We start from the raw sequence: 26,603 nt of genomic DNA, 5'->3' as shown, positions 1-26,603 counted from the left end.
ACAGCAGGCTTAATTGCTGCACCTACCAGAGAATGTTCCCGGAGATGTATTCTAGATCTGGTGAGGAGGGGATGCCTTTGTAGTGCCAGCAGTATTTTTCAGGATGAAACTCCCCTTTAAGAGCATTTATTTCTTAAGTTGTTTTAGGGGCTCCCCTGTCCTTAAAGACCATCTCTTTTTTTCTTCTTTTCTTACATCCTTGTTCATTTTTGTCTAGCTACTGGTTTCTCCCCCAGGGATTGTACCCATAATGCTCCCACCACCACAGCAGTTGTGACCCATCACCACAATCCCTTGTGTTCTTCCCTCCCCTCTGTTTAGCCCCCTCCCTCCCTCTCGCTGCTGGATGACTTAGCTCTTGGTCAGCCTGCTAGGGTTGTCTTTTTCTTTACATTTTGTTCAGTTTCTCTGTATTTCCCATCTGATATTTCTTCTCCTGATTTATTGTGCTCAGCATAATCCCTTCCAGCTCCATCCATATCACCAACAGTGGCATGAATTTGTCTGTTTTCTTTGCTGAGTAATATTGCCTTGTGTATCTACACCACACCATTTTGATCCATTCATCTCTTTTGTGGCATTTGAGTTGTTTCCATGTCATGGTTATTGTAAATAGTTCTCCAGTAAACAAGGGAGTTCAGTATTCCTGGGATGTTTTTGTCCCTTGGGTAGATTCCTAGGAGTGGACTCACTGGATCATGTGTAGAACCATTTTCAGTGTTCTGAGGAAACTCCACACAGACGTCCATAGTGGCTGGACCAGTTTACCTTTCCACCAGCAGAGTAGGATGCTCCCTTTTCTCTACTGCGCCTCCAGCATTTGTTGTTTCCAGGTTTGTTTTCTTTTAATGTGGAGCATTCTTACTGGAGTGAGGTGTCAACTCTGCGGTTTTGATTTGCATTTCCTTGATACTAGTGATGCTGAACCTTTTATCTGTGCCTGTTGGCCATTTGCATTTCTTCTTTGGAGAAGAGTCCTTTAACTTCTGCCCATTTTTTGGACTGGATTATTTGTTTTTTTGAGTTGTGTAAGCTCTTTGTAGATCTTTGATATCAGTCCCTCATCTGTCATATGGTTTGCAATTTTTTTCTCTCATTCAGCAGGGTGTCTCTTTGTTTTGATCATTGTCTCTCGCTGTTCTGAAGATGTTTATGTTTATGGAGCCCCAACTGTTTACATTTTCCTTTGTTTTCTTTGCTTCTGGAGAATAATCCTCAAAGACTTTACTGAGGTTTGTGTCATGGAGTGTTTTACTATGTTCCCTTCTGTGTATTCTATGGTTCCAGGTTCCACATGCAAGTCTTTCATCCACGTGAGTTGGCTTGTGTATAGTGTGAGGTAGTGGTCTAGTTCCATTCTTTTTGATGTTGCAATCCAGTTTCCCCAGCACCATTTATGGACTTTAGATATTGTTGGTGCGCTTATGGTCCTTTGACATGGATCTGCTCATTTGCAGAGTTTTTTTTTTTTTTTCCTTCCTCAGTTCCTCACTGGCGTCTTAGCACCCAAATAACTGATGGTACTTCTGATCTCGTAGGGTGGAGCCTTCCTGGAAGTCAGCCCACAGCTGCACTTCAGCAAAGTGGAGCTCACTGTTCTGCTGCCACCGTCTTTGTTGTTGACTGTGGACCCTCTTCTGCCCTCAGGATCTGAGCTCTAGGTGAAGACAGAAAATGACAGGGTGCCGTCTGGCAGGACACCGGGATGGCTTTCAACATGGGGCGAGTTCATTGGAAACACAGGAATTTCATTCTATTCTGTTTTATTTTTCTGGTTTGTGTTTTGGTAAAGGCAATGAACTAGTCAGAGCTAGGATCTTCCCATCAATCACTGTTTCCTTTGCTCATTATGACACGTTCCTACACAATCATGTAGTATTAAATGTATAATAAAATCAGGCTTTTCATTTTGCCTGGTGTTTAAAATATAAATAAATCATATTATGTTCATTTTCTTCTCTAGGCTCTTTCACCCAACAGTACGTGGGCGAGGCGATCCACAGGCTTGGCTGTGGCCAGGGGCTGGTGTTTTCACTGCGTAGAGTACTCTACTCAATGTCAAGTAAGTTTCCCTTTCTATGGCACAGGCATGCTGGATCATTCCATTCATATTTTCTATCCAAGCTGGAATAGCACCACCTCATGAACCGTGCACGCCCATTTCTTCAGGGATCACGGTGGCGGTTTATGTATACGGAACTCTTGGACTGCTCCTGGGCTTTTCACTGAGGTTGTTTCCCAGCATTTGTTCCTGTAGATAAATGAAGTGCCAGGGACATCTCCACAAGTACAGATTTTTCCTTTTCCAAAGTCCTTTCCCAAACACTGAACATCTCTTTCTCAATGGCTGATTCTTAGGCCCCAGCGCCACGGGAGGATGGCAGGGACTGCTCTCAGGAGTGAGGGGAGCCCTGCATCCGTGCTTCCCAGCACCGCTTCATCCTCACCCTTAAGGCTTTGGCACCATCTGTACCCCACCGCCAGTCCCGCCCTTCACCCTGGTTCCCACCTTTCCCTGCTGTGCCTCTGGGCACTCCCTGCTCATGGTAGGCCTTGGGCACTCTGAGTTTTGGGGCCAGGTCCTCTCCTCCGACAGCTGTGGGGGGCTGGGGCCTGGTGGGTGGCGAGGGTGGATTTCAGCTTCCCGGAGCCCTGTTTTGTCCACTTTGACACCGAGCTTTGGGCAGGGGCAGCTCAGTGCACCCCCACCCTGCCGGCTCCATCCACACTGCTCCCCGTGTTCTTTGGCCTGTTGGGCCACAGGAAGTTCCCTGAAGATGTGGGGGGTGTCTTCCCTGCACCCCCATCACTGCTCAGGGCCTGGTGAGCCTGGTGGGAATGTCTGGGCCAAGAAAGGGTTGGGCGGGCAGCACTGCCCCCTGGTTGCTGCAGGCAGTGCTCCGGTAGGAGACAAGGGAGCGAAGGGTGAGGGTCTCAGGGCAGCCCCGCTCTAAAGCGGGTAGCTGGACTGTAGTCCTCACCCATCCGCTTCAAGGGGACTCACACTGCAGTCACCCACAGAAGGTTAACAAACATTTATTTACAAGGGAAGGGGAATGAGAAAATGAATGACTCAGGGAGAAAAGGGAGATAAAGTCTTAAATGTGTCCTACCCTTTCCTCCGACCTGGACTCCCAATGACCCTCCAAGACCAAACCTGCCTGGACGCGAGCACGAGCCAAGTCACCGAGACCCCCTAACAGGGGTGGTTTTATTTACAAACAGGGAAGATGGCCGCTTAACACCACCCTTTGGCGATAATGGGACTTGTAGTTCCCAGTGACTTGACGGAGTGGGGTTGGCGTCCACAAAGCCCATATGGAGTTTGCTCAGGACATCCTTTCCCCCTATAGGGGAAGGAAGGGCACAGAACAGGTTTTCTCTGATCCGAGCAGACCAGGTAAAGGGGAGCCCTGTAGCCCTCAGTGGGTTACTCAGGCTTTTATTGAGCATTTACATGTAGTGCATCTACCAGATACACGACAGGCAGGGGTGCTGGAGGGGCCAGGAGGCCAAGGCCTCCAAGCCCCTGGCAAGTCTTCACTCTGGCTGGGTTCTCTGGTGTTCTTTCTCCCCTTTTTCTCTTCTGCCTCTCTCCTGCTTCTTCCTCCTGCCTCTGCTTTCCTTGGTGACTATCTCTTTACTCCTCCCATGGCCCACAGAAGTAAAAAACACAACAATGTAACAACTGCAGGTACCCTTTAGGCTGGGCAATCCTAATGCTGGAATGTCAGAAAAGCCTGAAAACCGTTTACCCTACAGCCCCCAATAATGGGAGGGGGGAGCCAAGCGAGGACCTGAGCCCGACACTGCTTCCCTCTTCTGCACGGTGCGAGGATGGTGCCCTCAGCCTGCTGGGGTGGCTGCCCAGGAGCCAGTGAAGGTTTCCCCCCTGCAGCTTTAGCCCCCACCCCCCCGGGAATGGAGGCCCAATCAACACAAGTGGCCCTGGGCACACAGGACAATTGAGCCAGATACCAAGGCTGGCGTCACCTGGTCCTGCTGCTCTTCAACCCTATTCTGTCATTTCTTTATTTCTCGGTTCTCTCAGAGTCCTCTCCCCATCCACGCTCCCCTAGCAAGTCTCGGGCAATAGCGCACAAACAGAGGCCTGAGGGGAGGACAGGCTTCTGCCCCCACAGTGGGGGATACAAGGGCGAAAAAGCCTCAAAGGTTGATAGGCACAGGCCTGAGGCCCAGCTGTGTGTGGAGGACTGGGGGCTCCTGAGGAGCAGCTGGGACAAACTGATAGTGAGAAGCCTGAGACTGTGAAGCTTCTTGGAAGTTTGCTGAGGACCTCCCCTGGTGGTGTGGCACTTGAGCACTGGGCTGCAAAGCTTCCCACAGCCTCTGCAGCGCTGGTTCGATCCCCGGCCACAAGGGAGGGTCTCACATGTTGCACAGACATCTCTTGCTATGCCTGCTGCTCCCCTCAGCAGTGTACTTTGTTGGTCTGCCTGTTCTGCTCTCTGCTCTGGCTCTGGTGAATTCTCTCTGGCTTCTGTTCAGGTAATCTAAAAATCGTGATGCTCTTTTACCCTCAGTGTACTTTGCTGAGCCTTGTCAGAGGAAGAGACCTATTCTTAAATCACTGAATTTCATGCATTGACGGACTGATGCTGACCGCATAGCTGCCAAAAGACATCAGCATTCAGGGGCGGCTGTGGTCAGAGCACCGGTTCGGTGCATCATGTAACTCTACTGGGTTTTTGTCCCCTGTGTGGTTGCCATTTCTCCTGAGTGTGGGGAGGGGTCATCTGTACTTTGATGTAGAATTTGCTGTTTGAGCTGCTGTCCAGGGCACTCCAGGACTGACTTCTAACACGAAGGCTTGACCATGATCAACCCTAAAGTGATACACAGGACCATGTGACTCCTTTGTAATTGCTCTCACTAAACTTACCTACCCTGTTTTCAAAGTCTCAGGATTGTAGGGTGACGACTGGAACCTGTGATTTCTGCCAACAACACTCCACATATTTGGAGTTTGAATTTTTTTTCCCCCTAAGCCTATGGAGAAAAAACTGCAGTTGTGCAAATTATTCCTCCTGGCATAACTAAGAAAACGGCCTGTGTATGCATGTTGTGTTTGTAGGGCCTTTCCTCGTGCCTGTCTTGGCCTCTAAAAGGCTGTCAACATTCTGAACGGAGAAATGTGATAAAACTAGCACAAGTGGTATGTTCCTTAATCCCCTTCCTCTCCGTCAGGTCTGCACCTGGACACCCCACAGCAGCTGACCCCTCAGCTCCCCTCACCCCCCCCAGCCTGTGACCTAGACCTTGGGGCCTGTGGACCAATTTTCTGCCACTGTGTTCTGGCATGTGTGTCCCGCTACAAACTCCTGAGCGGCAGGCACCTGTTTTCTCTTTTCCTCGGGGGCCTCTGGCCTTCAATGTCTTCATCACTCTGAGTGCAGTCCCCCCTTCTGGCCCGTGGTACCCCGTGTTCATCCCCCCCCCCGGTGCCATCCCCTTTCCAGCCGGGGTCCTTAGGCCATGCTGTTGGCAGGTCTGAGCACCTCCCCAGTGCGTCTCTCTGCCCAGGCTCCTGCCAGCAGGCCCCCTGTGCTGCCAGGCCAGGCCATCTTTCTCTGGCCCAGAGCTTGGGTGCAACTGGTGTCGGGCTCCCTCTCTGGGGCCAGCATCCCCAGCACCATGTAACGTGCACCTCTCCAGCTCGCTGCCCATGGGCAGCGGTGGCGGTCCCTCCCCTCCAGGCAGGTGATGCCCTGTGCGTCTGCTGACCCATCTGAGTCCACGAGGTCAGGCTGCCGGTCAATCTATTGCGCTGACAGCGAGGGGCCTTACAAGTCAGCCAGGAACCCTGGCTGGGTGGCTGGGCAGGGCGGACATCAGGGGCGAAGCGGGCCCTAGAGATGCACAGTGGACGCCTGGGATAAGATGGGAGCCAGGCACTCCAGGTGCGGCCTCGGTAACAGCACCGAGGCCTCAAGCAGAGCCCACGGGGCTGGGGCCGGAGCTGACCTGACCTGCGGACGAGCGTTTGGTCTCCCTCCCTCTTCCCTGCCTCCTCCCTCGCGCCGCAGCGGGGACTGTCCTGCCCGCGAAGGGCCGGGCCTCGCGCCTCAGCAGCCGCCCGCGTCCTGCAGTCGGGGTCACCCAGCAGCAAGGCCCGAGGCTTCTGTGCGTTGGGTCTTCCTGAGGCCCGTGGGGATGGGGGGGGTGAAGACCCCAGCAGTGGGGAGCCGGGCCGGACACGGGTGGACACGGGAAAGGACGAGGGACACAGGGTGGGCTGGGCGGCTCCGCCCCATGGAGCCCCCGTGCACTCGGGAGACCCCGCCTGAATAGTGCCCTCCTGGCCCCCCAGGTGGCGGGGGCCAGTCCTGTCCGGCTCCGGCCGCCCACCGAGGCCACCTGGCAGCTGGACGGGGCGGCTCAGGCTCGGCCGCACCAGAGGAAGGCGTCCTGGGTCTCAGACCAGGCTCGGTGGAGGGATACGCGCACCCGCGGGGGTTGGTGCGCCTCAGGGAACGGCAGGAGGCAACCGGCCCGCGGACTCATGCTGGCCCCTGCCGAGCAGACAGTCCCCGCGCCCCCGGCAGGAGCCTCGGTCCCGCGGAGCCCTGGCCTCCAGCCGCTCAGGCGGCACTGGCGCTGGAGAGACGAGCAGACCCCGGGGTGAGTGGGCGCCGTCCCGGCCCCCAGCGCGTGACACAAGACCCTCTCACGGCCCGCCCACGGCAGCCACTTCAGCCACGGCGGCCCGTGGGGGGCTGGGAGGAGCCATGGCTTTTCGCTGGGCATTTCGGAAGAGTGCGGATACGGCAGGCGGGGCCTGTGGACGCGGCTGGGGCTTGTGGGGCGTGGGGGTGCAGGAGGGGCGTGGGGGTGCAGGAGGGGTGTGGGGCGCGGCCAGGGCAGGCTGGGCGTGGGGGTGCATGCGGGGTATGGGGTGCTGGCGGGGCGCGGGCAGTGAGGACCTGGCTCCTCCTCCAGGCCATAATTTCCCGACGTGTCACCTTCAGGTTTGCTCTCTGGCCCCCTCAGGCTGAGCTGGGGTGCACTGATGAGGCCCCACCTGGGGGCCGAGCTGGGGATCCCTGCTCTATTCAGCCAGACACCTAGAAGCTCTTGGATTCTGGGGGTGAACAGCAGGGACTCCCCATCCTCGCACTTCCCGGCGCGCCCTGGCCCTCCTGGCGGCCTGGCGGGTCCTCCCCGGCAACCTAGGGTGGCAAAAGCGCGGGCGGAACCCACAGCTGGGCATGTGCCCCGGGCGACGCCATGGTGCTCCCGCAGGCCTCCAGTGTCATGCGCGGTCAGGCGCCCCAGTGCGCCCCGCAGCCCCCGGTCCCGCGGTGCAGAGGACAGGGCGGGTCTCCCTGTCGGGGAGGCGTCGGTGCCTGGTTGGTGGCCGGTGGGGGGCGGGGCGCCTCTGGGGCCTGGTTTAGGGGTACCGTGCTGGAGCTGCTGGGACCCCGTGGGGCGCTGGGCGTGGGGCCACAGCAGCAGCAACATGCCTGCTCAGCAAAATGCGGTGTGTTGTTGCCATCAACAGCTAGACCCTTGATACACGATTTGGGGGTGGACTGTGCTGAGAAACAGAAGTGGAACCACGGATTAGGACCACGGGCGGGGCCATGCAGAGGCTGCCATGCGCACGCAACCCCAACCCCCACCACTCCCCCGGACCCCCCACTATAAAAAGGCAGGTGGAAATGTAATGTTAAGGCGATTACTTTAGGGTGTTCATTCCCCAAGTTCCAGGTTGCAGCTGCCTCATTGAAGCACAGTTTGAAGACTCCGCTCCAGGCTCTGCTTTACTAGCATTTGCTGGTGACAGGTCCCTGAACCCCAGGCTGCCAGTGCAACCCTCCTTGTGGACTTTTCCTCTACGGCTCTTATGATAGTGAGGTGTGTGCCATGTACACTCAGTTTGCCAAGGGTTTCATCATACATGGATGATGAATGTCAGAGCTTTTCTCAGCCTCAGTTGATAGGACAGCATGGTTTTCACTTTCCTTTCTATCGATTGGGTGAGTTTCATTGATTGATTTCCAGATACTGAGCCATTCTCGGGTACTGGTTTAAATCCCACTTGGTCATGTTGTGTCAGCTTTTCATTGCACTGTTGGATTTGGTTCATTAAGCTTTTATTGAGGATTTCTGCTCTGCCTTTATTAGGTGCATTGTCTCTACTTTTCTTTCTTTGTGTTCATGTTTGCTTTTTGGTATTAGTGTCATGTGGACCTCATAAAATCTATCTGGACATATTCCTTCTTTCTCAATTGTTGGAAGACTTTTAGAAATACAGGAATTAGTTCATCTTTGAACATTTTGTAGAACTCACCGGATAAGTCATTTGGTCCTGGGCTTTTGTTTTCTGGGACAATTTGGTGACTTTTTCAATTTCCTTGCTTGTGATTGATTAGTTTGGGTTTTTCTATTTCTTCCCTATATAGTCATGGATAATTCTCTAATATCTAAAATTCTGTCCATCTCATTTAGATTGTTGAATTTATACATTCTTTTCAAAGAACTAGTTAATGTTCATATTGGTCTTTTAAACTGTCTTTTTCCTTTCTATTTCATTTATTTCTGCTCTGAATTTTATTATTACTTTCCTTCTACTGACTTTTAAAATTTGTTGCTCTTCTTTTTCAAGTTCCTTGAGATTAGGCGCAAGTTCTTTAGTTTGGCCTCTTTCTTGTTTCTTGGTGTGGGCCTGTATTGCTATAGAATTCCCTCTTGGTACTGCTTTTGAGGTGTCCCACATATTCTGGAAGGTTGTGTCCTCACTATTATTTATCTTAAATTAAGTTTTGTTTTCTTTCTTGATTTTCTCATGAATCCAGTGACTTCTCAGTAGTGTTTTCAGCTCCTTGTATTAGAGACTTTGTTTTCTTTTTGTAGTTGATTTCTAATTCAATATTTTTATGGTCCGAGTAGATACTTGGTATGATTGAATCTCCCAAAATTCATTGACATTTGTTGTGTCACTCAGTATGTGGTCAATCATGAACAATGATCCTTATGCAGGGCCTCCCTGGTGGCACAGGTGGTTGAGTGCCGCACGGTGAAGCTGTCTGCAGACTCTGCAGCATGGGTTCCATCCTGGTTGGCTGGTGAGAATCCCACATGGTGCAGCAGACTTCTACTGCCAAGCCTGCTGCTCCCCTCAGTACTGCATTTTGTCGGTCTGCCTGTTCTGTTCCCCGCTTTTGCTCTGGTGAATTCTCACAACCTCCCGTAATTCTGACTCTACCCAGTGCTTGTATAAAAAAAATTAAAAAGAACGATCCTTGTACACTTGAGACAAATGTGTATTTGGCTTTTGTCTATGTTTGTGTGTGTGTGGGGGTGCAGTTCCCTATGTATGTCTATTAATCCCATGTGGTCTATTCCTTTGTTTAGGATAATTGTGTCCTTTATATTTTGTGTCTGATTGTTTTGTCCATTGGTGAGTGTGGGATATTAGAGTCTGCAAGGTCATATGTATTTTCTCCAGTGTCTGTTTTCTGATTAGAAATTAGTTGTCTACTGTATTTTGGTGCTCTTCTGTTGAGTATATATTGATGAATGTTATATCTTCCTGTTGTATTGTTTCTTTAGTCATTATTGTCCATTTCTGCCTCTTGCTACCTTTTAAAGTTGGAAGCCTATTTGATTTCATATCTCTGTCCTAGCTTTACTTAGGGTGTCATTTGCTTGTAGAATATTTTCTTTCCCTTGTCTTTCAGTCTATGTTTATCATTGGGATTTGGGTGTGTTAGCAGCAGAAGGTTGGATTCTGTTTCCAGTTCCAACTTCATACTGTACAGCTTTTATTTTGCTAGTTCAGCGCATTGACATTTGATATAGCTGTCATACTTATTATTTTGTTTGTTTTGTTTTAATTCTATTTAATTGCTTTTTCAGTTTTTGTTCCTCTCTTTCATTTGTTTATTTTTATTTTTTAAGATTTATTTATTCATGCATACAAGAACTGGGGTACAGGCCAGATGTGCGGGAGGGTGAGAGGATTCACCAGAAACAGAGTGGGGAACAGAACAGGCAGATCTACTGAAATACACTGCTGAGGGGAGAGCAGGCAAGACAGGAGAGGTCTGCCGCACCGTGTGGGTCTCCCTGGCTGGACGGGATTGAAGCCACACTGCAGAGGCTGTGGACTTCTTCACAGTGCTGTACTCAACCGTCTGTGCCACAGGGGAGGCCCCATCTCTTTCATTTAAATACAAAAATTCCTTTTAATACTTCTTGGAGAAGGGGAGGTAAAGACTGCAAACTCCTTGAGATTGTGTTTGTCTGAGAAGGTCTTTATTTCTCTCTCTATCTTTGCAGGAGGGAGTTTTCTTCTTGGCAAATTTTATCTGGGTGTATTTTGAATATGTCACTCCATTCTCTTGTTGCCTACAGTGTTTTTCTGGAGAGTCTGGTGTTAGTCTACTCAGGGTTCCTTTATATCTGTTTTTTTTCCCTTGTCAGCTTAACTATTTTTTTCTTTATCTTGAACTCTGGTAAGTTATACTACTCTGTCTGGCTATAGGTTTCCTTTCCTCTAGTAGCTTGATTTTCTTTCATATTCCTGTATTTGCATGTTCAATTCACTCTTCAAGTTGGGGAAGTGTTATATTATTTCTTTAAATAGTTTTTCATTTCTCTGTTCTCTCTCTCCTGTTATGCCTATCATTTTGATGTTTCTATTCTTTGAATTCTCATTTTTTTCTCTTTTAGTTCTCTTTATCTATTTTGTTCTTTCCCCATTTGCATCTTTGAACTCACTGATTCATTCTTCCATTTGGTTTGTCATTTTTCCTTGGTTTCGCCAGAATATTTTATCTCCCCCATTGCTCTCTCTGCTTTTTGCATTTCCGTCATTTTCTTTTTAGAGTTTTAATTTTGATCTTCTGTTCATTGTGTTTCTCATGCCATTAATTTGCATTTCTAGATTTTCTTAAATATCTAAACTGATTTTCTGAGTTTCCATTTTATTGTTCCAATTATTTAATTTTCTTATTGTACTTTTAAATTCTGTGTCTGATAGGAAGAAAAACTCTTCCTTCTCCTGTGACTTGGCTCTGGATATTAGTTTTCTTTCTGTGGTGCCATTTTTCCCTGAAGACTTGCATGGCCATTTGTATTTCCCTTTCTTCCCATTATATGCTTTTGATTTGCTCTGCTGTAGTGGAACATTTGCTGTGTGAAGGTCTTCGTCTCCCACTGCTATGGCATTTACTGTTTGGTGAGCATGGCAGCTGAGTCCTTGTGGGGTTTATTTTGATGCTGGGAATTTGCTTTGAGTCTCATTGGGGTGGGGAACTGGGCATGATTGCATGTGGGGCTGGGAGGCATGGGGCCTCCCCTAGGGTCAGTTGTATTCCCCAGTCCAAAGATGGAATAAAGATACTGAAAAGGTACAATATTCAGCACTAAAATTTACAGTATTCAACAACAACAGAATTACAACAACAATATTACAGACAAAAAGAAAGTATGACCCAAAGCCGTGAAAAAAAAGAAATGAAGATAAATTTTCTGTGAGGAAGTGCAGACATTGTTCTTACTAGACACATACTTTAAATTAGCTATTTTAAATATTTCAAAGTACTAAAAAATCATATCTAGAGTAAAGGGAATGTGTGAAAGTTATATCTTACCAGAGAATATAAAGAAAGAAGCATGAATTATACAATGGAAATTTTGGAGTTGAATACAATAACAGACTTGTATAAAAATACAAAAGGGAGGGTCCTCCCTGGTGTCACAAGGGGTTAAGATGCAACCTATCACACTATCCACAGCCTCTGCTGCAGGAGTTCGATCCCTGGCCAGGTGGCTACCCACATGGTTCAGCCGACCTCTCCTGTCTCGCCCGCTTCCCCCCCTCCGCAATGTATTTCAGTCAACCTGACTGTTCTGCTCCCTACTCTGTCTCTGGTGAATCCTCTCACACTCCCACACATCTGGCCTGTACCCCAGATCTTGTATAAATAAATAAATATATCTTCAAAAAATTACTGAAGGGAGTCTTTTAGGTTCAAATGAAAGAACACTAGCCAATACCTTCTGTCCACATGAACTGATGGTGGGAATATGATGGTGAGTACATATGAGAGGAGAAAGCCAACACTGTACAAAAATGAACAGTGATGTAAACTATATATTATTATATTATTGCGTATGTAAAATAGAAATTAATTACAAAAAGAAATAAAGACCTCCAGAAAGGGATACACATAGCAGACTTAAAGGTATTATTAATGCTTATTTTCGCATTTTAAAATCAGATGATACTGACTTATGTGAACAGGTGCAAAACTGTATAAATTTGCTTTTTGTGAGACTCTATGAAAGGGTAGAGGGGAACTATATTAGAATGAGGTTTTTGTGTACTATTGAAATTAAGTTGGTAGCAACTTCAATTACTAACAATTATATATTTATAATTTATATAATTTATATATGTATATAATTTATAATTTATATATATTTATATATTTACTAATTATAAATTAAGATTAATTTTAATCCCCAAATCAGTCAATAAAAATATCCAAAATATGTAATTAAAAACAAAATAATTAAAATGGTACACTGGATGGCTAATATAACATAGAAGCAAGCAATAATGGACAAATGAAGAAAGAAAAAAATACATGACATATAAGAAATATTTAAATGCCAGATGCCAATTCTACTTTATCAGTAATATTATTGAATAAAAATGGGTTAAATGCACCAATGAAAAGAGACAAACATTTAAAATGGGTAAAACATGATGAACTACATACTGTCTACAAGGCCCACACTTTAGTTGCAAACACACAAATAGGTTTCAAGTAAAAGTCAACAGTCACCTCATCTAAACAATAAATGAAAGAGCCTGAGTGGATAAGTTAACACTATCAAAATATATTAAAGACAAAATTCTTACTAAGACAACAAAGAACATTTTAGACAAAAAAGAATCAATGTATCAAAGATACAAAATGATTAAAAGCATAATATATCATATACCTAACAACAGTGCCTCAAACAACATGAAATAAAAACTGACAGAATTTGACAGAAGTTAATAATTTAACGAAAACCGTTGACAACTTCTATAATATAGTAATTCATTTCTATAATGAATAGATAAAATAGAAAAATTGTGAGCAAGGAAATATAAGATTTTACAGCAATATATGCCAACTAGACACAAAAGATAGCCTAAGACCACCCCACCAAACAAGAATAGAATATGCATTCTTTTCAAGTTCACATACAGCATTCTCTATACTAGATCAAAGGATAGGCAATATAACAAAGGTCCATAAAAGTAAAAGAACCACATTGGATTAAAAGTAGAAAACAATAAATGGAGAAGATTTGGTATTTGTGATTTAGTTTGTATAATTTATGTTATTTGTAAATTTGAACTCCCAATTATGTAAATAAATGTAAATACATAACTATAAAATTTCAGGAATTCAGCTTTATACCTAGAAATATGCACATTTGCACACGAACAGCCCCAGCGCCACAACCACATCAGATCATGCCATCTACCCTTCTCCCCTCCCATGCCCTTTTCCCTCTAGTAACCACCATAGTTTTCATAGTCTAAGATTATTTCTGTGTCTTATGCCCATTTATTTTCTTGGTTTCTTTGCATTCCACAAATGAGCAAAACTATTCAGTAATTGTCTTTTTTTACTTATTTCCCTTAGCATAGTCACCTCAAGTTCTATTAACATGTCTCAAAAGGCAATGCTTCATCTTTTATAATAGCTGATTAGTTTTCAACTGTGCATATAAACCATAGTTTCTTTATCTAGTTATCTGTCAATGGATATTTAGGTTGAGTCCATGATTGGGTTATTGTGAGTAACGCTGCCATGAACATAGAAGTGCATAAATATTTTCATATTAGTGTTTATATATTCTCTGGAAAAATTCATAGAAGTGGTATTTCTGGATCTTATGGTATTTATTTTTATTTTTAAGGAACCTTAAGACATGCATTTTTCATAGAGGATGTAATAATTCACGTGCCCAGGAAGATTGAGGGGAGTGTCCCTCATTCTCTACAACCTTGCTGACTCTTTGTTCCCGTCTTTTGAATAGAATTAATTTTCACAGGTGTGAAGTGATACCACACTCTGGTTCAGATTTTCATTTCCCTAAAGAGTAATGAGCATTTTTTTCATATGGCATGGACCACATGTGTTCTTTGGAGAAACCATTTTTTGCTCTTTTATCCATTTTTAACTGTTGTTTAAAGTTGTTCAGTTGGATGAAATATTTATATATTTTGGGAATTAACTTGTTTTTGGATATGTGCTGTGCAAATATTTTCTATCAGTCACTAATTGTTCTGTGAATATTTCTTTATCTGTGCAAAGGTTTTTCAGTTTGTATCTTTAAAGATTTATTTATGCATACAAGAACTGGGGTACAGGCCAGAGGTGTGGGAGGTGACAGGATTCACCAGAGACAGAGCGGGGAACAGAACAGGCAGACTGATGTAACACATTGTTGAGGGGAGCAGTGCGTGCAGCAGGAGAGGTCTGCTGTGCCATGTGGGTAGCTCCCTGGCTGGCAGGAATCAAACTCCTGCTGCAGAGGCTACGGCCAGCTTCATAGTGCTGTGCTTAACCACTTGCGCCAGAATTAATCCACTTGTTTATTTTTGTTTTTGTTTCTGTGCCATTAGAGTGAGTCCCTGAATGCATCTCTGAGGTTGAGATCCGTGAGCACATTGCCTCTTTTCTTTTATGTATTTTATGCCTTAAGGTCATGCTCATCGCTTGGGAAACTGCCAGGGTTTTGGAAGATCTGTGCTACAAATGGTATACAGAACAAATATATGCTAACTTATGCTATGGAATGTTATCTAGCAAGGAAAAGAAATGAAGTACTGATCCATACATTGTACAGCATGCATGAACCTTGAAAATAGAAAAAGTGAAAGCAGCCAGTCACAAATAATACCTATTGTGTGACTGCATTTACATGAATTGTCTGTAGTAGACAAATAACTCCCCAGATACAGAAAACAGATGGGCGATTTTTCATGTACTAGAGAGGGAGGGACACAGGGAGGATTTGTTAATGGGTTAAGTTTCATTACCTCAGAAGTTCATAAATATGTCCTAACATTAAGTTGTGGTGACAGTTCTACAACTATGAGTTCCTAAAACCCACTGAATTGTACACTTTAAAAAGGGGAATTTTTGGTCTATGAATATAGTTGATATTTAAATTAGATGAAGAGGGCCTCCCTGGTGGCATAGGCAGTTGAGTGCTGCATTGTGAATCTGTCCACAGACTCTGCAGTGGGGGTTCCATCCTGGCTGGCCGGCAAGGGTCCCACATGACTCAGCAGACCTCTCCTGTCTCCCCACTGCTCCCCTCAGCAGTGTATTTTGTCAGTATTCCTGTTCTGTTCCCCACTCTGTCTCTGGTGAATCCTCTCAGCCTCCTGTGCATCTCGCCTGTATCCCAGCTCTTGTATAAATGAAAAAAAAAAAAATCTTAAAAAAATGGAAAATAAAATAAATGAAGAGATCGCTTACTTGGGCATTTAAATTCAATTTAAAAACCCTGTAAGGGGGCCTCCCTGGTGGCACAAGGGGTTAGATGCAACCTATGAAGCTGTCTGCAGCCACTGCAGCTCAGGTTCAATCCCTTCCAGGGAGATACCCACATGTCGTGGCAGACCTCTCCTGTCTCAGTCTAAGCTTTTCCCCTCAGTGGTGTATTTCAGTCAATCCACCTGTTCTGTTTCTCACTCTGTCTCTGATGGATCCTCTCACTGCCCACAACCCCTGCATCGATGGCCTGTACCCCAGCTCTTGTACGCATAAATAAATAAATCTTAAAAAACAAAACAAAACTCTGTAAGACCACAGACGATACTGACTTGTGGTCAGATACTGTCCTGGTAGACAATTTCTATCATCTGGGTGACATTTATGCTTGCTGTCTGCATCTCAGGGGCAGATTACTCTTTGCCCTCCCTGGAAATCTCATATGTACAAGGCAAGGCCATGTCTTCCAGGTTTTGTCTCCTGTACTGAGCACCTGCTGTGCTGGGCTTGCAGAAGGAATCATACATGTTTGTTAAGTGCATTACGTCCCATTCACTCATCTCATCTATACTGATCAGCATCAGTCTAACACATGTATCATTAAGAGAGAAAAACTGACCCCAGAGTACAAGGCAGAGATGATCTGAAATCCAAAGTGCTTTGGGGAACCTCATATAAAAGTATCAGGAGTGAGTGACAGATGAAATTACAGGGACCCTTGATTCCTGGATTTGCACTACCCCACTCAAGTCTGTACTACTTGTATGAGCCCTTTACAGAAATAAAGGGCACATTCTCAGTTGTTCTAAATGTACATATAAAGGCTATTTCTCTGCCCTATGCACCAGAGCGTTATTACTTGTGTTCCTCGGCATCAAATGCTGCATGTCTGTCCTCTCTGAAAACAATTTTAACATCAGTAGGAAAGCCTTTAACTCTCTGGCTCTCGGTTTTATTTTCCTAACAATTAAGCTGTCATTTCATACTGTCCACAGTCTTCCACTTCTGTCATTTTTGGACCATATCAAGTGGGGATAAATTATAAATTTGACTCACTCAAGATATTAACTGAAATCATTATTCTATTTTATCAGTGTCCAGAATGTAAACATACAGGGCAGATTTGTTCTTCAATAAAATCAGTGTTATGCAATAGAAGGCTGTGATTTCTTAATATAATAAAACTACAAGCAGGGTGACCATGTGGTGTCAGTCACAGAACATAATGCAGACACAAAAAGGTGAGAGTCTCACGGGTGTGTCTAGACTTAGAGAGCACAGATGTTTTGGTGGAGGGACATTCATTATCTACTGAGCGTTTGGTGTCCTGAGTCCACCTGGAGCAGGCTCTCCTTGGAAGCATGAAGTTGTCTATCAAAGTCTTGTTCTGGATGTTTCACCTGCAGCACAGCTTCCCCTTCCTCACCCCCATTCTAATTCAGCCCCCATTTCTGTGTCCCACTTTGCCCAAGGCAGTCCTGGGAAATGATTCAATTCCTTCAGGAAACCCATCATGTTGAGGAAGAGATGAGGTCTATTACCTTGAATCTGTAGGTGACAGTGGGTGTCAGCACTTGATGTTAATGGAATTTTGAGCGCACAGCTGGAAAAGGAAGTGTGCTAATTAGCCCTGACTTAATGGATGCTGGACTGGGTGGGGTTATATAATCACCATCTCTGGTGCAGTCCTCCTTTAAAGCTGAATGCATTTCAAGCAATTAGGGCCCCTCACACATCCCAAAAGAGCCGCGCCAGGGCCTGTAGATTTGAGACAACATTGCTCTTCAGGCCATAGTTCTGCCCCTCAAAGACTGCAAGCACACTACCACCCAAGGCTTGTCCCTGCTTGTCCCCCTGCTTATCCTTCCTTGCTTTCAGAGAGTCTTTCCCTGAGGTCTTGATTTAAGACAATATGGCCTTTCTTCTCCTTGCTTATTTCTTCTCCATAGTGTTAATCGTCAAGCTATCCACCACACTGCCAGCTTCGTGATGTTGATGATGTGTCATCTTTTTAATTTTTATTATAGAAGCACCATTGGTTTACATTTTTGTTAGTGTTTTGGGAGTATAGAGTTTCCCCCCCTCAGGTGCAAAAACCTATACTTGTCTGTTTAGCAGAGATGAGTGGACTTCCTCCCCAAAATGGAGTTTTTTAAAGTAATAGAGGAATCAAACGAAAGAATTCTCAGTGGCCATATGGAAGAGATAATGTGGTATATATACACATACACACAATGGAATACTACTCTGCAAACAAAAATGATAAATTCACACCATTGATGGTAACATGAATGGAACTGGAAGCTATTATGCCAAGCAAAATAAGCCAGAAGAGCAAAGATAAATACTGGATGATGTTACTTTTCTGTGGAATATCAAGAAACCAAACAAAGTTTGTCAAAGACAAACTTTAGAGTCTATAAATCCTTGATGATGTGTCTTCTTGCCTAGGACACCAGCACCTTGAGGGCAGGGGACAGCAGAGTTCTTGTACATCTAGTAGGCTGGGTTAACAGTTTAACCAATCAACTCAATGCCTTCCAGGGTTGGATCATATTGCACAGGTTATGTTGAACATATAGGAATGTTCTGACAGGCCTATGACTCCAACCCCCAATTTAAAAACCAATAGCAATCCAGATTTGATTTTACAGAGTCGAGTCAGTCAGAGTTACCTGTGAGGGGGAAGAGGTAAGGACCAAAGCTTATTGGAATCTCTTATTTTGACAAGTGCCCTCATAGACACGCTCGTCCCTCAGGTCATTAGCTCATGTTCCTTCATCTAGCAAATTATAAACACGATAGGACTGTGGACTTTCTCGACATTGTCTTTGCTTCTCACCAGAGGAACTCTTCAAAGCAAACAAAGTTATTGTCTTGCTGACTTTATTGCCCAGGCAGCCTTGCCAGTGTGGAAATGACATTTCCAGCAGAGCAAACTATAGAATTATTTCCTTCTTTTTGAGTCTATAGCACCTTTTCCAAAATCTCTTTCTGTAAGCATGTGTCATACATACAGTGTAATGCAGTTACATTCTATTGTCATCGTCTGTGTCACATTCTGGTGTACCCGAACTTGCAAAAGGATTCTTTAAAATGTAGGTAGACCAAGGGTCATTCTTAGTGTTGTGAGTTCTATGGGTTTTGACAAAAGCATGTTGGTAAATGCAGCTGTCTTAGTATTTTCCTAATAAGTTACTTGTGTTTCTAACATCATTTTTGCAGAGTATAAACTTTTAATAAAGTGCAAATATCTATTTATTATTTCATAGGTCATGCTTCTAGTGTTTCACCTAAAAAGTTATTAGCAAATCCAAAGTCACATCTATTTGTATTATTATGTCATATTCAAGAAGTTTTATAGTATTGCATTTTACTTTCATGTTTAGGATTCAATTTGCAATTGTTCATTTTAAAATAAGGTTTAGGTCTGTATCTAGGTCCATTTTATGAGTGTTGTTGGATCTGTGTATATGTCTCCTGCAAATTTTGTTAGATTTATGTTTAGATATTTATTTATTTTTTCTTTTTTTTTATTTCTTTATTTTTAAAGACTTATTTATTTATGTATTTATTTATGTATTTATTTATTTATTATTTATACAAGCACTGGCTACATTCAGAAGCATGGGAGGATGAGAGAATTCACTAGAGACAGAGCAGGGAACAGAACAGGCAGACTGAAGAAGTACGCTGCTGAGGGGGGCAGGGGTCAGAAGGAGAGGTCTGTGTGCTATGTGGGAACCTTGTTGGTGGCCGGGGATGGAACCAGTGCTGCAGAGAATGCGGGCAGCTTCACAGCCCAGTGCTCAACCACTGCACCACCAGGGGAGGCCTTGCTTAGGTATTTCATTTGGGGTAGAATAATTATAACAGATAATGTTTCTTTAATTTTAAATCCCAGTTGTTTGTGTTGCTTATGAGGAAACTAATAAACTTTTGTATATTGACCACATACCCTGCAACCTTCCTATAATTGCTAATTATTTCTGAGATTTTTTTAAGATTTCTAGTGGAATTTTTCCTGGAATACAAAATTGATTGTTTCATATCAATATGTATTCCCTTTATAGCTTTTCTTTTCTTTTACTTATCATATTAGTTAGGACAGCCCCACAGTTCTGAATTGGTGTAGTGGCAGAGGACAAAATGGCCTTTTTCTCCATCTGAAGAGGAAATCTATTTGGTGGCTCATCTTTAAGTGTAATGTTAATTACGTGTTTTCTTTTATACATTTAATTAGTTTAAGGAAAAACCCCTTAAATTCTGGGTTTTTGAATTTACTTTTTTTTTAATTTTGAATATGGGTTGAAATATATTGAGTGTTTTTATGTCTGTTGATACAGTAATATACATTTTTTATTCACTCTTAATGTAAACTGTTATATTACTTGATATGTAAGTGTTCAACTTGTCTTGTATTACAGGAATGAACCACACTTAGCCATGATGTATATAATTTTTCAATAATTTCAATACAAGTCACTGGATGTGATTTTTTTAACATCTCTAGTTTTTCAGTTTTATTATCTTTTTATTATATTTAGTTGTTTTGGTTTACAAAGTAATTATGGTCTCAAAAATGAATTGTGTTACGCAGGAGGCGCAATACGGAGGCAGAGTGAAGACACTGGGCTCAGCGCCGCCATAAACTCACAACAATGTGCAGGACAACATCGATGCCCCTGAAAGAGAAATGGGTGACCAGGGCACACACCAGGAGCAGGGACCAATGGCAAGAAACCGGGAAAACGTTAACTGACCTGCATCTACATTTATACTGGAGCAGAATTAAACCCCCTACAGATGTGGACTTGGGGACACAAGCCACATTGGGGACTTTGGAGATTTAGCACTTCCCTCAGCGCTGGGCTCAACCCGCTGGGCCCTCCGGGAGGCCCTATTTTTGAAGACACCATACCAATTCTCTACAGCTGTGAGTGTTTTTCTGATGGTAGAAGTTACATAAATACTTCATACCTATAGATGCACACACAAGCCACACTCATGTAGACTCATATGCACAAACTTGCACACAGTGCAAGACATGCACATACACCTCAAGAAAATAGTGCAAATACCTAATTCCATATTCACAGCTAGCTCTGCTTCACACTCCTGCCTCACTGACTTATCACCACTTGACCCCTCTCACTTTTCTAAAATTTTCTAAATTTTCTAAACTTTTCACTTATTACAAGAATGTTAAAGGATTTTTAGGTCCCTGATGTCCGATGTGTTGGAAGTGTGGGTGCAGTCATAAATGGGGAGCAAACATGGTCGGTTTCAAACACCAATTTAATGTGTCCTGGGATAGACATTTTAACTAAATAATCCGTTTCAGACTGTCTCCTCCAGGCGTAGAAAGAGCGTCCAGATGCCTCCACACCCCAGGGCTCGCAGGAAGAACAGGTCACCTGGAGGTGCCCCTGCAGTGGGAACCCGTGTGTCCACGGCGGCCGCCTCCTCGAGCCCTCTGCAACCTGCGTGGGAAGAGCAGAGCCAGTGAAGCCCAAGCACGGAGGAGGCTCTTTCCTTAGTGACACCCCCCGGGAAGTGCTGCATGGACTCAGATGCAACAAAGTACAGATGGAAACCAGGAGGCCCTATCGAGGCACCACTCGCTGGCAGGTAAGCAATTCTCAAAGTTGGAATCTCTGTTGTGAAGAGGGGCTCAGTGGAGGGGGACTTCCTACCGTGTATGTCGGTCCCTGACAGCGCCAGTCAGACCGAAGAGCTCCTGCTTCGTCTGCGCCGTCCAGGTGCCCAGGGGCCACTAGCAGGACCCACACAGGATAGAAGGCTGGGGTCCCAGCCTATGGCCCTGGGGCCTCTGGGGGCTCAGCCAGCACAGCTCCACTCCCATCCTGGGCCCTGCACCTGCTCAGCTGCCCTAAGCCCTCCTCTCCCCCCTTCCTCTGCTCTGTTCCCCTTAGGTGCTTCACCAGACCCATTGCCCTCACTGCCCTTCACCTGCTCTGTTCCTGGAACTGCTGTGCTTGCGGACATCTGTGCTCCACACCTGTGTTCTCATGCTGCTTCTGGCCCCTCTGGCTGGGCCCAGCCCCTGAACCCTCTCCAGGGCTCGGCCTCCGCTGGTGTGCTCCTTTCACTATGGCCACTGAGTGGCTGCCCTGGAGTGGGGAAGTGAATTCTAGGGAGGTGCTGGTGAGCATCTAATCCCCAGCAGGGTGAACTCTGCTCTTGTGTTTTCTTCCAAAGGGTGGACAGAAAATGCAACATTTTAAAATCCTATTAAGGATTCAATCCTCTGGCCTTATAGCCTCCGCTGGACTGAAGGGTGCATAGGGAATTGTGTTAATAGCCCAGTGTCTCTGCAGGTGGTGGGCTGAACAGGGACTCCTCCTTGGGGTTATTCGGGTGGTGCTGGAGAGCTGGGGGGGCTGGGCTGGAGGTCTTCCTAATGCTTTCCTGCCCCCCCTCCAGCTGGGGGCCTAGCAAGGTGGGGCTGGGCTGCAGGGCTTCCTCCTGTAGGGGGCCTGGCAGTGATGTGGTGTTGAGCCCCCAGGCCTCCTGCAGCACAGGCCCTGACCTGGAGGCCATGCTGGGCTTCCAGGCGTCTGGCAGCAGGGGCCCTGTGCCAGAGACAGAACTCTGCAGGATGGCATCCTTCTGCGGGATGCCTAGCCTGGAGGTGGTGTTGGGCTTCTGGGTGTCCTGCTTTGGGGACAGTCCCACCCGCAAGATTTCCCGTCCCGAGAACTCAGGCTGCCGGTGGTCCTCTGGTATCGGGGTGACATGGGCCCCATTGGGACTGAGGAGCTTGGGGAAGATGGCGGGGTCCGGCCCCTCCTCGCCCACCCACTGCCTGGAAAGCAGCATGAGGTAGGACCCCCCATCACAGGGTCATACCTGCCCTCCAAAAGCGCCCTGTCGATGACCTATTTCCGGAACCCCAGGCAGACCATGGCTTCCATCGCGGCCTTGGGCTGACCTGGGACGGCTTGCAGCAGGGCGGGAGTCCATTGGGCAGCCCCACCCAGGGGTGCTGGATGATGCTGTCCAGGGTGCTGCAGCTCTGGGCGTCGAGCGTCATCATCTTCCTTAGCAGGTCACGGCACTGCTGGGAGAGGTAGTGCGGCTCGTTCTAGACACCGCTCAGCACCCTGGCCTGCAGCTCCCCGAGGCTGTTACCCTTGAAGGGCAGCTCTGTGTCCATGTTGTAGAGGACCACCCCCAGGCTCCTGATGTATGCCGCGGGGCCACTGTACTCCTGGTGATGGAGGATCTCGTGCGCCACAAACTGTGGGCTGCCGCAGGGGGTCTTGAGCAGCGCTGTCCCAGAGAACTGGGCACTGAGCCCAAAGTCTGCCAGATTTATGTTTCGGTGCTGGTCCAGGAGCAGGTTCTCTGGCTTCAGGTCCCAGTGCACCACGCCCCGGGCTTAGCAGTGGCTGAGCGCAGCGAGGATCTGCTGGAAGATGCGGCACGACTCCATCTCCCCCAGGTGCCCGCACCTACACAGGTAGTCCTAGAGGTTGCCCCCCTGAGTGCGCTCAAGGACCACCAGCACCTCATCCTCAGTGTCCACCACCTGGAAGAGCTGGAGAATGTTTGGATGCCAAAGGACTTTCATGCAGGCCACCTCACAGACCAGGAAACTCTGAGGCATGCCGGACATGGGGATGACCTTTATGGCCACTTCCGTGCCCATCGGCAGGTGCCGCGCCTCCTTGATCTTGACGTGGGTGCCCTCCCGCAGCTTGCCGAGCATCACATACTGTCTCAGGGCCATTCCCTGGGTAGACAGGCACATCGAGGCAGTGAGGGCGGACCCGCTCCTACACTCGCAGGTCCTGGCTGTCTAGAGCCCTCGGCACTAGCTCCGCTACCCGATAAACAAGTTCACTACTAGCCTAGATCTAGTAGTACGTGAAAAGGATCCCCAAAACTAACTAAATGCTCCCCGTGCTGACTCCTCTACTGAAACAGTAATGACGCTAACTTACCTCTACCAGAAACACTAACTATGGTAACCTAAGTAGGGTAATAATACTAACTACGCACTCAAAAATGAAAACACACAACCAAAAAAATAACAAAGATAAACACTTAAAAATATAAAAAAACAATAACAAACTAACAACTCCAAATAACAAAAACACAGACAAACGAACAAACCACAAGCAACAAACAATTACAAACTAACAAGTAAAATAAAAAAAGAAACAACAAAGGGGAAATAAAAACACAAGCAAAAATAACAACACCAGGGAAAATGGGGGGGGGGCAATAAAAAAATTTTAAAAATATAAATAAAAAAATAATAAAAGGAAAAAATAAGCAAATAAGAAAACAATAAAGGAAAATAAAAAACAGAATTAAAAATAAAATAACTAAAATAGCTAGAATAAATAACTGAATAAGAAATAACCAAAGCAAAAGCAATCCAATCCACCAACACGCCTCTCTCTCCCTCCGAGTCCACCGTCAAGATCCCAACACTCCTCGCTCTACCTACACAGCCGCGGGCTGCAGGGGGTCTTAAGTAGGCTCTGCGGGTGACATCACAGAGCTCTCTGTGGCGTCAGAGCAGAGGCCACGCCCCCGGCAGAGGGCACCTCGGGGGACATTCAGCCTTCACGGCACAGCACCCGCCAAGAGGTGTGTGGACAGACTCCCTGGAGACTGGAATCCACCCCATTCCAGAAGCCCACAGGGCACTGGCGAGGCCCTGTCCTCTGTGGCGAGCGACCTGTCCCAGGTTTTGGCTTTTAGGGTCTGTCCGCACAGTCCCCCTCAAACCCTGATGCGTCTCACATGACGCGACACATTCACAGGCACAATAAACGACACCATGTTGGGAGCATGAGACGCGGCAGAGTCCGCTCTTCACTCCCCGACACTGAAAACTCTGGGACATGGTCCCCCCGTTTGGCCCACGAGCTGTGTGTGCCCCTCGGCGTCCTCTCAGGCCGGAGGCCTGGTCGGCTCCCAGGGCGGCAGAGGCTGTAAAGCGGGCCCAGGAGGGGGTGTCCGCCCCGCCCCCAGCGCTGTGGGGACACCCCCTGACCTGACTCAGCCGGGGCTCGGGGCAGCTGGGGCTGGTCAGCTCCCCCCGAGATTTCTGGCTTGGAAATATCTGCGTCTGCAACTCCTGTTGGCGCAGCGGGTTGAGCGCAGCGCTGTGGAGCTGTCCGCACCACTGCAGCGCTGGTTCAATTCCCGGCCCGCCAGGGAGGCGAGCAGACCTCTCCTTCCCCCCCCCCCCGCTGCGCCCCTCAGCAGTGTATTTCATCAGTCTGCCTGTTCTGCTCCCCACTCTGTCTCTGGTGAATCCTCTCACCCTCACACCTCTGGTCTGTACCCCGGTAATTGTATAAATATATCTTTTAAAAAAAAGACTAAAAAAAATCTGATTCTTGCTCGAACTCGGGGTCGGGGAGCAGAGGTTGGCAAAGGCCAGGTCCAGACGCTGTGGCCCTGCACCCTGCGGGGAATGGCCTGGCTTCTGGAAGTGGTGGGTTCGCGTGAGCAGTGGGGTCTGCTGCTGCTCAGGCTGCAGGTTCCCCCCACCAGGCCAACGCTGATCACTCACGCACAGCATCTGCTGAGGACCAGGTCTCCCCTGAGCAGCCTGGGGAGCGGCCAGAGCCCCGAGGCTCAGAGCTTGGGCTCGGGGGTCGGGCCTGTGGCCCCAACACCACGTGTCCCAAGCCCGGAGGGCGGAGGGTGTCATCCTCTCGGGGGACAGGATGCCCAGGGCAGGTTCTCTTGGTTCCGCCCCCCAGGGACCTGACCCAGCAGCGGCCAGGAGAGGCCGTGCGGCTCCTCCTTAGACCGCGGCTGCTCCAGGCAGCCACAAGAGAGAGGTCGCGGCCTCTCCCGGGTCGGGGGTGGACTCGCAGGCACGTTCCCTTCTTTCTCCCCAACATCCACGGCCGCCTCGGGGGAGTCCGCGCTCTGTGGCCGCCTGTGTCCACACCCGCCTCAGCCTCAGGGGCTGCAAACCCCACGGAGGCTCCGCATCCCTCTCGCCTCTGAGAACCCACGATGCCCCCACCAGCCTGGGAGGCTGCGCGTCACGGGCCAGGGCTGCGGTGCCCGCACTGGTTCGTCCCCTTGCTTCAACCTCCCCCACACCCAGGGAAGAGCGAGAGCATCAATCAGATCATCTGCTCGCTGGCCTCACGCCTTCCCGCGGCCCTACTGGGCGTGACACTTCCCCCAAACCCCTTTGCACAGGCTTCACTGCCCCGCTGGCCTCAGACCTGCCCCCACCCGCCTCCCCTCCCTGTCCAGCCCTGCTGGGTGAGCTGCCCTTCTTTTCCGTTTTTAAATTTATGTATTTTTACATCCTTTTTCATTTTTGCCAATGTATGCATTTTCACCTTGGTTATAGTCCCCGTACAATTCCCACCCCCTTGACGATCCTACTTCCTCCTCCCCCGCACGGTAATGTGTCTCTGGCTTGTAGATGCTGTTGATTGTGATTTTTACTTTATTATATTTAGTATTTTCCTGGTCCCTAATTTAGGTTTTCTAAACTCCTGCTATGAGTGAGACCATCCGGTATTTTTCTTTTTCTTTCTGGGTTATTTTGCCTGAGCATGATCCCTTCCAACTTCATCCATGTTGCTGCAAATTGCATGTGTTCATCTCTTTTGATTGCTGAGTCATATTCCATTGTGTATATGCACCGCATCTTCTTGATCCTGTCATCTATTTTGGGATATTTGAGTGTCCTTCTTTCTGCCACATCCTGTTGCCACCTGAGGCATTTGCTCTTGTTTTTTCAGAATCCCCAGTCTGCACCTACCAGCTCTCTGACCTTCCTTTCCTCCAACCCACATGTCACTTCTGACCACCTTGCAGGCAGGTGCTGCACATTTCTTCTTTTTTTTTTTTTTTTTTTTTTAAAGAACGAATTTTTTTTTTAATAGAGGCACGCTTTTATTTTATTTTATTTTATTTATTTGTTTGTTTGTTTTGTTTATACATGCACTGGGTACAGTCAGAAGCACATGGGAGGGTGAGAGAATTCACCAGAGCCAGAGCGGGGAGCAGAGCAGGCAGAAGGACCGAAGTACACTGCTGAGGGGA

Source organism: Talpa europaea (genome assembly GCF_964194135.1).
Source record: "Talpa europaea genome assembly, chromosome: 8".
NCBI lineage: Eukaryota > Metazoa > Chordata > Mammalia > Eulipotyphla > Talpidae > Talpa > Talpa europaea.
Note: the sequence above shows the minus strand (reverse complement) of the source record.